This window comes from Triturus cristatus, chromosome 6 (genome assembly GCF_964204655.1).
Source record: "Triturus cristatus chromosome 6, aTriCri1.1, whole genome shotgun sequence".
Classification (NCBI taxonomy): domain Eukaryota; kingdom Metazoa; phylum Chordata; class Amphibia; order Caudata; family Salamandridae; genus Triturus; species Triturus cristatus.
Window position 1 is genome coordinate 561,050,512 of NC_140589.1, and position 13,171 is coordinate 561,063,682.

At 46.1% G+C, this 13,171-nt stretch overlaps 1 protein-coding gene and 1 non-coding gene across 2 annotated transcripts in view; one reads left to right on the forward strand and one right to left on the reverse strand.

Annotated features, from left to right (window-relative positions):
• Positions 1 to 13,171, forward strand: part of LOC146817397 (dynein axonemal heavy chain 5-like) — a 1,608,734-nt gene that overhangs the window by 413,366 nt on the left and 1,182,197 nt on the right. The gene's annotated exons all lie outside the window — the stretch shown is intronic.
• On the reverse strand, positions 256 to 354 carry LOC146817399 (small nucleolar RNA U13). Its single transcript, XR_014965195.1, has one exon. It is a non-coding gene; the product is annotated as a small nucleolar RNA U13 (small nucleolar RNA).

Consider the following 13,171-nt stretch of genomic DNA (forward strand, 5'->3'; position numbering starts at 1 on the left):
AGCATAAATATGCATTTAGTCCACACTACAAATAATGCACTTGATGCCATTGTCAGCTCCTCTATGACATACCTTCTGTGACAACATGCATGGATTATGTTAAATGTGTTCATCTTCATTACATATGATAACATATGCAATTTCATTTGATCTTTGTTGTTAAAACTTTTCTAAAAACCAGAGTAAACTATTTAAAATCGTTTATTCTATCTTTAACAATTTTAATGTAACTGTTCCAAAGGACCACTATTTCTAACTCAGAGAAGTAATGTGCCCTGTCGAAACAAGGATGGGACGGCACATGGCACGCACAAGCGTGAAAACCCACTCATCACTTGCAAGAACCAGAAGGATCAGAAGTAAAGGTTAACGGAGGAACACCAGAGCATGCGATTCTCTCATGAATGTGAGGGTGAGAATGTCGTGGCGGTGGTGTCGGTCTACATTTGCCTGGGTCACATTGGAAGCTAATCACAAGTTACCTATGATGTTTTTTAAGAAAAGACAGTCCAGTGCAGCAAAAGTCGTATTATTATACTAATTTATATGCAGCAGTGTAGCTAAAAATCGAGAGTGAGCGGGAGAGATAGACCAGCTGCAATGCACGCAACCGATGCTGCTAAGCAAATGTGCCTCATTAAAGACTGAATTTAATGTTTATTTTAGATCCCTCATGCTACTGTTAAGACAGAGCTGATTAATTGTGGCGAATTTACTTTTGGCAGGTGGAAAAAGCTACTATAAGAATGCAAATGTGCAGCTGAACATCGCTAAGAGTGGCACCTGTCTCATTATCAGAAATTGCCCTCTGTACAGGAGTGTTCCTTTACCCTGCTGTACCACGGTGCGACCACTTCACTTGCACTGCTAGGACGCATCAGGGGAAAGGGACATAGCCATTGCATCAGTCTGAACGAGAACAACAACCGACCCTGCCTTCCTCTTACCTATCTGTTGTCACTTTAAAAAAATATTTTTTGATGTCCAGGGTGCAGGGGACACACACCAAAGTTTGATTTCTAAACAACACAATTTTGTTTACATCAGAGGCCCCCTTTTAAGCGGGTCATGTTGGACATGCGAAGTAAGGTAGTTCCCTTAAATAAAGCAATGAAGGATGGTGAAGCGGTTTTAAGGGCATTTTTATAGCCCATTACATTACAGAAAAGGTGCGGTTTCTGTAGTGTATCTCATTACAGACAGGCAATTGCTTTATCTTCTTTCAATAACGTGTCCATCACAGAGCCGCACATACGATCATTGAAATGGCATACATAAGTGGATTGAAAACATAAAACACATGACCAAGCGGAAAACTTGGCAGCTATGGAAGTGTCACGCTCCAGAGGCGAGTCGCACGTCGGTCATTGCATCGTCTGCGTGGCCTGTGTGCAAATGTGCATACCATCGTCCAACCGGGATATCCTGTTAGTATTCAAGTCTTTGACTCAGCCTGCCAACACGCCATTGTATTGTCCTTCCAGTGCACCAATATACTCGTACTGTTAAGTGCCTCATTTCAACAAACTCCATATTGGATATTGGATATTGGATAGGTATTTATAGAGCGCAAACGTTCGCTCCAAAGGGAGCATCTTGGCGCTGTAAAACCTGGGACTAGATCACTGGAAAGGTGGTGGGGGGCTAAATGGCTGCTTTAGTACAGTCATCAGAGAGACTAAAAATCCACGTTTTGAGGAGCTTCCTAAACGGCTTCTCATGCGTCTGAAGTCTAAGATGCCTTTGCATACTGTTGCAGGCTCTAATAGCCAGGGTACTGAGTGTTTTTCCGCCTTTGGACTTCAGGTTGAATTTAGAGGGGGTCATGAGGTTTTCTTGAGAGGATCTGAGAGTGCGACCCGGGGTGTAGTGAGGGAAGCGTCTCGACAGGTAGACTGGGCCGGATTTGTTGAAGGCTCGGAAGGCTACAACGAGAATTTTAAAGAGTATTCTCTTGTGCAAGGGGAGCCAATGAAGGAATCTGAGGGCAGTGGAGATAGAAGATTTGCGTGGGAGTTTTAAGACAAGACGCGCGGCAGTGTGCAGGACACTTTGCAGTTTCAGTCGGGTGGACTTTTTGGTCCCTGCCAGGAGGCCGTTACAATAGTCCACTCGAGAGAGTATGAGGGCTACCGCAATGGTCTTTCTGGAATCGAGCGGGAGGAAGTCAAAGAACTTTCGCATGGATTTTATAATGCCGAAGCATTTACCTGCTACAGTTGCGACGTGGGAATCGAAAGAAAGATCGGAATCGAAAATAACTCCGAGGTTTCTGGCCGATGAAACTGTCTGAGGTGGGGCAGCAGAGTTATCAGGCCACCACAGGGCGGGACTGAAAGATGCATTCTTTCCAATGGGCAAGATCTCGGTTTTATTCGAGTTGCAGCGGAGATGGTTGGCGTCCATCCATTGAAAGACCGCTGTGAGGCAGCGCTTGAGATTAAGTTCGGCCGAGTTGGAATTGTCGTCGAGAGGGATGACAAGCTGAGTATCGTCAGCATAAGACGTGACAGTTATGCCAAACGATTCTATAAGTGAAAGTAGGGGGATGAGATATATATTGAATAGGAGGGGACTAAGAATGGAGCCCTGGGGAACTCCACAGGAGATCTTTTTCTCTTTCGATTGGAAAGGACCCAGTGAGACGGTTTGAGATCTGTCACTGAGGAAGGAACTGATCCAGGCAAGGGCCGAGTTTGTGACGCCGATGTCCATAAGTCTGTTGAGCAGAATGGAGTGGGAAATAGTATCGAATGCCGCCGTGAGGTCAAGAAGGATCAGTATGGCCTTCTTCCTCTGATCTTGTAGGTTTTTGATGGTATCGGTCAGCTCGATCAGGGCGGTCTCGGTAGAATGTCTAGACCGGAAACCGGATTGCTGGGGGTGAAGTAGGTTGTGGGCATCAAGGAAGGACTTGAGCTCTTTATGGACTAACTGTTCTGTTATTTTGCCCAGCGCATGTAGCAGGGTGATGGGACGAAGGTTAGTTAAGTCAGAGGGGGGTTTGTTTGCCTTTTTCATAAGAGGTTTAACCACACCCTTTTTCCAAGCGAGAGGGACAGAGCCAGATTTGAGGGAGAGGTTGACTATTTCATTAATGATGGGGTTGATTTCATCAATGATGGTGTGGAGGATCTTGGGGGGACAAGGGTCAGAAGGGGAGCCCGATTTGCATGAAAGGATCGCTTCTCTGGTCTGAGTTAGGGTCACCGGGGTGAAAAGTTTGAGGCTGTTTGCGGTCGGGCGAGATTTGTCTAGTTCCGAGATTGAGTACACCGGAGGGGAAGGGGGGAATTTTGTGTGGATAGAGCTGATTTTTTCCTCAAAGTAGTCGGAGATCTTATCACACAGTTCTTGGGACGGGGGGATCTCTGGTTGAAGAGCTTTTGGTTTGGTGAAAGATTTTACTATGGAAAAGAGGGTTTGTTGTTTTTGGCTGGCCTCTTTAATGGCGTTTACATAGTAGGTTCTTTTTGCTGATTTAATGGTTGAGAAATAATTTTTCCTCTGAAGAATGTAGTTGTTCCGATCGTCATTTTCGTAGGATCTACGCCATTTACGTTCTGCTTTCTTGCAGAGTAGGTGTGCGGCGGTAAGATCAGGCATATACCAAGGGGCTTTAATTTTCGTTTTCTTAAGGGTGTTGTCTTTTTTATTAGGTGGACATCGTTTTGAGATTTCTTGAGAAAGCCAGTTGTTAAGAGAGACTGCATCTTTATCGATGTTACCAGAGGAAGGGGGGGCGTTAGTAGGGGAAAAGGGATGAGAAATAAAACTTTCCTGAACAGTTTTCCAATTGATGGAGTGAATGTGTTGGAGAGTTGGTTTTTTGCAGGTAGAAGGGGGGACGTTGAGGATATGGAACAGGATCAGGCTGTGATCAGTCCAGATTTGGGGAATGGGAGGTAAGGTGGAGATGGCTGGGAAATTGGAACAGACACCATCCAGGGTGTGACCAAGGGAATGAGTGGGCAGCTTGACGCTTTGTTGCAGGTTGAAAATATCCAATGTCTGCTGCAGATTACTGGTGAAGGGGTCAACAGGTATTTCGAGATGCAGGTTAAAATCGCCCAAGAGGGTGAAATGTGGGTATCGGAGTAGGAAGTGTCCGAGTGCGTCATTAAGGGAGCCGAGAAATTTCGCGGCATTTCCAGGTGGGCGGTAGATCAGACCACCTGAGAAAGAGAGGGTCTGACTGAGTTTGATGGAGAAACCTAGTCCCTCTGCATCAGTGAGGTCGAGGCAGAAGGTGTGGCAGCTAAAGGAGTTCCTTAAGATGAATGCAACGCCTCCTCCTCTACCTTTCAGTCTATCCTGTCTGTGAAAGGAGTAACCTGGGGGGAGGGCGATGGCTATATCAGGGTTACTGTCTTCAGTGAGCCAGGTCTCGGTGATCATGAGACAGTCCAGGTCATGGTCGATAATGAGGTCGTGGATATCCTGACTGTGTTTGCACATCGACCTGGCGTTTATCAGACCTCCTGTAAAGTGAGGTCGTTTGAGGGATGTTGGCTGCTTGGTGGCGAAGTTGAGAATCCAACGACATTTGTTACAACTGGTGGAACCGAATACTTTAGAAAGATCAAGTTTGCAGGGGCAGTCAGATCTGCCTCGAAGTTTGAGAAGGTCATTGGGAGCATACCTGATGTTTAGAGGATGTTGGGCAGGGGTTCCTGCGCCTGGCGCGATCTTGGCGCGGACGGGCGCAGACGGGCTTCCCTTAGGCGCGCCTTCGGCGCGCAAACGGCGCTCCCGCTGCGCTCGTCCGCTGCGCGTCCTATGCATACACATTTATGTTGGAAGGCGGGGGCGTGGCCTGAGAAAGGGGCGGAGTCTGCGCGCACGCCGGTGGCTATGGCGGCTGCAGGTGAAGAGCGATGAAGGGCGCGATGCAGCCCAAGTGATCAGCTGTGCGCGAGCGCTACGTTGTGCTTTAGTTTAAAAGCAGTTGGAAAGTGACACCACACAAAATACAATTTTTAAAAAGCAGCAGAGTACCTCCAGCTCCCGGCTTCCGCCTCAGGACTGGGACAAGTTTTACACGTTGCCGCTGTGGTCAGCGGTTTAAGTAGTCAAGATCAGGGGGCGTGGCCTGAGAAAGGGGCGGAGTCTGCGCGCACGCAGGTGGCTATGGCGGCTGCAGGTGAAGAGCGATGAAGGGCGGGATGCAGCCTAAGTGATCAGCTGTGCGCGAGCGCTACGTTGTGCTTTAGTTTAAAAGCAGTTGGAAAGTGACACCACACAAAATACAATTTTTAAAAAGCAGCAGAGTACCTCCAGCTCCCGGCTTCCGCCTCAGGACTGGGACAAGTTTTACACGTTGCCGCTGTGGTCAGCGGTTTAAGTAGTCAAGATCAGAGGGCGTGGCCTGAGAAAGGGGCGGAGTCTGCGCGCACGCAGGTGGCTATGGCGGCTGCAGGTGAAGAGCGATGAAGGGCGCGATGCAGCCCAAGTGATCAGCTGTGCGCGAGCGCTACGTTGTGCTTTAGTTTAAAAGCAGTTGGAAAGTGACACCACACAAAATACAATTTTTAAAAAGCAGCAGAGTACCTCCAGCTCCCGGCTTCCGCCTCAGGACTGGGACAAGTTTTACACGTTGCCGCTGTGGTCAGCGGTTTAAGTAGTCAAGATCAGGGGGCGTGGCCTGAGAAAGGGGCGGAGTCTGCGCGCACGCAGGTGGCTATGGCGGCTGCAGGTGAAGAGCGATGAAGGGCGCGATGCAGCCCAAGTGATCAGCTGTGCGCGAGCGCTATGTTGTGCTTTAGTTTAAAAGCAGTTGGAAAGTGACACCACACAAAATACAATTTTTAAAAAGCAGCAGAGTACCTCCAGCTCCCGACTTCCGCCTCAGGACTGGGACAAGTTTTACACGTTGCAGCTGTGGTCAGCGGTTTAAGTAGTCAAGATCAGGGGGCGTGGCCTGAGAAAGGGGCGGAGTCTGCGCGCACGCAGGTGGCTATGGCGGCTGCAGGTGAAGAGCGATGAAGGGCGCGATGCAGCCCAAGTGATCAGCTGTGCGCGAGCGCTACGTTGTGCTTTAGTTTAAAAGCAGTTGGAAAGTGACACCACACAAAATACAATTTTTAAAAAGCAGCAGAGTACCTCCAGCTCCCGGCTTCCGCCTCAGGACTGGGACAATATTTGAAATAAAAAACACAACAAGCTTGGAAGTTGTCTGCGACTCACCGATGATAAGCAGTACATTCCGCTTTCTCGCAGCCACAGACACCCCCGCAATGAGCAGTAAAGTCACCCAGCAGTGACCCTCGCCCATGGATGGAGCAGGGAAGGCTGTATGATTCCTTCAAAGCTAAGGGGAGGGGGTGGGGGAATCTGTAAGTCGGTGGTTCCTGAAGCGTTCGGTAAAGGAACTTGGAAAAAGAAGGCATGATGCTTGGGGATAAAGCTGCTTCAGTGCTCCGGGGCTTGTTGACTTTCTGTGTGTTTCCTGCTTGTTTTGGCCCTGCCTACACGATCACATGACCTAAACTGTGGCTAAGGCGAGCGGAGAGCACAAAAAAGTGAAGAAAAAAGTGCACACCGCCTAATGAAGGAGTGTGTGTACTGCCACCGGTAAGAGATCCAATCCCGCAGGGCGTGGATAAAAGGAGACAGGGTGGCAACAATCAGCGAGTGACATGCCTTCAGTGCAATCATTGCACTGCCTTTGGCATAATTCATGACGCAAAACAACCCACACAAATCAAAACTTAAGGCGGAGCTGGGACGTGGCTTCTGGAATCGTATCGATTACAAGAAGCCTCTGAAAGGCAGAGCAGCACATGCGCTGCTTTCGCCAGGCCGAGACCTAATAAAGCTGCACTCTGCCTGCGCAGAACAATATGGGCTTCAACCGTTACTTCACTCTCACGTGTATCACCTGGCAAATACACTGCAGGCCCCTCCTCCAGCCTGTCCACTTTGTAGTAAAAGCATACTAGCATAGGGTTGGGGACGGACATGCATGTTTGCTGACACCTAGTCAGCCCTGCCTCTTTTGTATCTGGCGCTAAGTGAACCACGCCCAAGGTCGTATGCCTTTAAAGCCCAGAATGGAGCAAATACAATGCCATTGAAAAATGCCACACCCACCACCCTGACGACGCAACACTGCTTTTTGCCTCAAGGGCGAGTTATCCCTCGCAAAGGTGGCACATGCCCAGCTGTGCCCAATTTTCCAACTTTTAATTAAAAAAACGAGTTTCAGCTTACATATTGCCTGAAACAAACCACCACAAAGCATTTTAAAGCAACTGTGTGTTTTTTTGTTGAGTGTTAGGGGGACAATGTCCACTTCGCCCCTTAAAACCAGCCATCCCTGAATGCTTTATTGGGACAATTAAATTAATAAGTACAGCAAAGCACAGGTGCATGCAGTTTTTCTTTTACCTTTTCACCGTGTACCAAGAGGACACTTGATCTTTGTTTTGTATGGTCTGTATATAGCTTGCATGCTTTATGGTCGGGGCCAGGGGAAAACAGCCTTTATACCCCAGTTCGAACCACGTGTGAATTAGTAAATTATACTATTCCAACTCCAGCATTTTCCCTAATGCAGGTCGTTGTCATGACTTGCGTTGCAACAATGCATTCGTTGTTCGGACTGCATTATTAAGGTAGGCGTGATTGATGCCTGCATGGTTCCGACATACAACCGGGACCAGGGCTGGTTCTAGGGTTTGCAGGGCCCCAGGCAGAATGCAAACATGCAGGGCACCTCTAAGAAGTAATGTCACAGGAAGTGACATCACAGAAAGAAACATAAATTGAATATTAATTTTCCGGCATTGTTGAAGCAGATTTGCAAGAAACTACGTGCCCAGTGTAAATATCACTAAAATGGCTAAAATTAGAAATCCTAATCCTAATAAAATAAGTACATATATTTTAAAGTTTTAATATGTGGCTGAAAAAGCTAGGCCTAGGTATCTTTAAAATTGATATGATTACTGCGATATTAATTTTTTTTCATACAGTTTTATTTTAGTATGCAAGAAATTAAATAAAACAGCAAGCAAAACAATACGAAAAGCAATACAAATAAGCCATACACTCTAAGCGTCCCAGAGGATAAGAAGTAAGACATTGATCTTCATAATACATCGCTAGTATGAACACAGTGGTTGTTATTACAATAGATGTGGCGATAGTACATCTGGTACATGGTAGACCAAGTCTTTAAAGCAACAAAAGAAAAAAAGGCTTACTGTATTAGACTGTGCAGTTCACAGCTATATGGAAAGGAAATGTAGCAACGTGAAATAGGTAGGTTGGGGGAGATCGTGAGTGACTTGCAAAATAATGCTAAAGTAATACCAAAAACGTAACATTTAAACAAGTGTAAGTCACATGGCCCTAATATCTGAGAGGACACTTGCCACATTTCAAAAGGACGAGAACCATGTCACTCAACTCATATTTGGATTAACCGATTGACTGCGGCGTGAATTCCGCTGCGGTGCTGGCGGAATAATGAGTGGGCGGGGTTTGGACGTCCCCCGGTCGTCCTCCGCACACGCCCACCACGACGTCGGATGGCCGGGGGCCGTCCGACGCATGGAAGGGGTTAAGAAGTAATAACCACATTGCGCCTGCCCTCAGTTAAATCTATTGGATCTTGGTAAAATAAATAATTGACTGCGAGATAATATATCTCGTCCACAGGTTTCTCCAATCACTCCTCAGGTAACTAACCAAACACCTTTGGTCTTTTATTCTTCAATGCAAGATCTGCTTCCCTGAAACTGCTGGCTACCTACTTGCTTAGGTTCAGTGTTTAGCTGATCACTCCATGTGCATTGATGTACTCTTTGGAACTCCCCCTCGCTTCTCAGCTGCCCTCCTCCCCCGCAGTCTCCATTCCCTGTACACTCCCTTCTTCCGCTTACCTCCCACAGGAGGCTAATTTTAACTGTGCTGCTGAAAAGCAGCCATTTCCTCAGGCCTTACTGTCACTCCCTGAGGTTTGAGATTATTTGTTGTGGGAAGAGGCACACATCATACTGTGTTCCAGGCTGGCCCATTGTCATTCTGCACATGACATGCACGGCTGGCTTTGCAAGCATAGTCAGACTAACTCTGTGCACACTAACCTTAAGGTTGCAGCAGCCTTTTGGGTAGTGCACCAGCAGCCAAGCCAGCACAAGCAAGGAGCCCAGTTTATCCGTAGTAATAAAAATAAATAATTTCACCAAGTGGCCCGGCCATAAGCCCGTCAGTCAGCTGTATATTTTCCACCATTCCTACTTAAATCTAGCCCTTTACTTGGGCCACGCAGCACTTAAGTCTTCTGGGGTAGACTGCTATCCGTTATCACTTTCCAGGACACTAAATACAAGAGATATTGTAAGATGTTTGTTGGGTATTGGGAGACTGTTATTTTGACATTTGATATTTATTAATTTATAAAGCGCCCGAATCACCCCATCAGGGGTATCTCCGTGCTATGACTGCTATAACCAACCAGGGAGGGACGACTCAGAACATTAGGGTTTTCAGCAGCTTTCTAAATGCCAGGTAGTTGGTGCATTGGCGTAAGTGAATAGGAAGTTGGTTCCAATAGAGGGGAGCTAGATGGAAGAAAGCTTTGGCACCCATGCAAGCTTTTTTAAAGTGTGGGAAGTGCAGAAGTGCTTTGGACCCTGACCGGAGGGACCTGGATGGCAAGTACCTGACACATTTGTCTGATAGATAGCTGGGACCCAGGTCATTTAGAGATTTATAAGCAATGCAGCAGATCTTGTATGTAACCCTCTTCCGTACTGGAATCCAGTGCAACTTTTGAAGTAGGTGAAGAGGAGCTGTTCTAGGAGGGGCATTGGCAACCAGACGGGCCGCAGTGTTCTAGACGACCTGCAATTTAGTTAAAGAAACTTCTTTGGCTGAAATCAGCAGAGCATTGCAGTAGTCCAGGTAGCTTAGCACTAATGTCTGGATCAAAGTTTTCCACGTGAAGGATGGTAAGTAAGGAAAAACTCTTCGGAGAAGACTAAGTGTATGGAAGCATGCCGTAGCTGTGGCGTGCTCCTCCTGGGTTCGTTTTTGATCTATACGGACTCCTAGATTTTTAACCACCTGTTTTGGGATTGGGGCAGAGCCCAGTTCCTCTGGCCACCATTTAGGGGACCACCTCGTCACAGCATCTCCGAATAGCATTATCTCTGATTTTCCTGCGTTAAGCTGTAGAAAGTTGTCCCTCATCCAGTCAGCGATGACCCTCATACCCTCCTTAAAGGTGGTCTGAGAGGTAGGGTTGGTTTTGTCGAAGGAGAGTAAAAGCTGAGTGTTATCAGCTTAGGAGACAGGACTGAATCCTAATTTCCTCAGTAATCCTGCCAAGGGAGTAACATAAATGTTAAATAAAGTGGGGCTCAAACAGGAGCCCTGAGGTACTCCCTTGGTCACTTTTGTGGTCTGCGAACGAAAAGGGCCCAGGTTGATGGTCTGGGTTCTATCAGACAGGAAATTTGACAGCCATTTTAAAGCATTCCCTTGGAGGCCTATGTCCCTAAGTCTCCTGAGAAGGGTCTGATGAGAGATGGTATTGAAGGCTGCAGATAGGTCAAGCAGCACCAAAAGTACTATTGACCGTTGTCCAGGGACAGACTGATGTTATCAGTAACTGCATCCAGTGCAGACTCTGTAATATGTCTGGATCGAAACACCGACTGAGAGGGATCAAAGCAGTTCGAGGCTTCGACAAATTAAGACAGATGCTTGTTGATGTGCTGTTCCAGGAGTTTGCTCTGTAAGGGGAGCAGAGAGATAGGGCGATAGTTGGATGCATCTTCCAAGGGGGCTTTAGGATTTTCCCTGATGGGGATAATCTGCGCTGCTTTCTGCTCTAGAGGGAGATTACCTCTCTTCATAGAGCTGTTAAGAATTGAGCAGATGGGGGCAGCAAGTTGCATGGATAGCAGGGAGGTGGTTTTGGCTGGGATAATGTCTAATGGGGACCCTGATTTAACTATTTTTGATAGGGATTCTACCTCATCAGGTGTAAGTGCCGGGAAATTCTCCAGTGTTACAGTATTTGGAATAGTCGGTGGATAGTCTATTTTAGTGCCTTTCTGGGAGTCACTAGTCAAGGCCTGGCTCAGCTCAGCTGAGGCTCTTAGAGCCTTGAGCCCAAAATGAGACATGCTTTCACAAGATCGATGCGGCCAAGTGGCTACAGCTGCCCACTATGCATCATGGGGAGCCAGGCTTGAATTCTGGTCTCGGCTCAGACAGAATACTGTGAATCCAGGCAAATCTCTAAGCTGGATAAAAATTAACGTAGTCAGTCTACTGTAAAGCACTCTTATGTCCATGGCCATGGTTTTCGCTATGTAAAACTGCCAAAATACAATGTGGACCGCACCTGTCATCCAGATTCTAGTCTCATCCTCCAACAATTAAAGACAACTTTCATGTCTTAAAGAGATACCCCTGCAGTGGCTGAATTGCAAAGTGAGAAACTGGAGAATCTAGGACCAATCACAGTTTTCCTGCTTGAACAAATTGTGTAATCCTAGGCAAATGTTTTATTTCAGCAACCTCTATTCTGTTCATTATCACACATCAGAGCACATCCAAATATGTGTTATCAGAGTGTGTGCTGCACAACAGATTTTGTGTTTGATGTAATAGACTATCATATTGTTCCATGTTTACATAGGGTACACATGGACCCTGACCTGCCTCTTAGTGAGGGCCACTGGAATTGTGGCAATGTAGTGGTTATTGTTTTTCATGCATAATTATGGATTTGCCGCATAAGCCTTTGGCTGCATAATCTGCAGCTTTTAACGTAAAAATAATTTTGTTACTAGCTCAAATGGATCAAAAAGTTACTAAAACGCAGCAACACTTGTTGCACATTGGAATGTCCTACCCAAAGATACTAATGAGGTGAAACCTTTGCCCAGATAGTATTACCTCATTATTTTGTCATTTTTAGCATGTTAGTATTATCACAAAAAGAGCAGCATTATGCCACATAATTAGCATTTTCTTGATGCATATGTTAGTAAACCCTGCTCCCTAATCTGGTCTTTACTGCCACATTCTAGTGGCCCTGCTCCTAGTTCACTAATACCATTATCATCTGTGTGGGGGCAGGAATGTTTCTCAGTTCATATGTAAAAGCTCACACCTTTATTAAATAGATCTTAATGAAGTTATATATTCTGATGTACAAAGGTAAAACACTTCCCTGTGTTAAAGAAATATGTTTTTTAACTTGATGACACCGTCTCCCTTTCCCAGACCTCCCAGGAATTTGCAAACAAGATTAGAACATTTTGTCGTACAAAAATGTAAATTTTGCAGCACACAATTGCACTTCTCCTGCATTATTGCGGCTCTTTATTTCACTTGCAATCATTCTCTTTCAGACTTAAATTAATGAAATGGCCCTCGTTCTACAAAAGTTTTGCATCGTGTTTGTGTTACCTTTTTAGGGCAGCCTGATGCAAAATCCCACAAAAACAAAATAGCAATTAACAGGAGTTGGGCCCGTTAACCCAGGTGAGACCGGGCCTATATGTAACAAAAAACAGCGTCTCAACTGGAGGGTATTTTAAGAAAAGGCAATTTGCAGACGGTGAGATAAATCACAAAGGAGCGGGGAAAGGAAGGGAGACCACAGCGTGAGGTAGAGGTTGAAAAATAAAAGTATTTATACAATTCTGTAAGTAGTTAGGAAGCACTACCGTACATATATTTGTACAATGACCATAACACACAAGGTGGGCACTGAACGTGCTAGTGAATTGTGAACGGCGCAGTGACACAAGGGTGCAAAAAACAGCATGAACGGCGCAATGGAGAAGAAATACAGTGGTCAAAAAACAATGCAGATATATACAATTATGTACAAAATTATTTAAATGATTTAGGTGACCACAAAAGTACCTGAGTTCTAGGCTGTGTAGTCAACGGCGTTTCAACCTGGATAATTTCAGGTCATCATCAGGACATAGGTCATTAATTAAAGAGTAGTGCTTCTAAGGAAACGAAGGGAAGAGAAAAGGGGGGTCAGAAAAAGTGGTCCAGGGGACAAGAATAGCGGAAATAAAAGATTGGGAGCAGGGTAAAATTACCTGGTCAAAAACAGAGGCATCGCGTAAGTTGTAGATATATTAGTGGACCACGCTGTGTGATTCAAAGTTGTTTTGTTGGCAGAAAA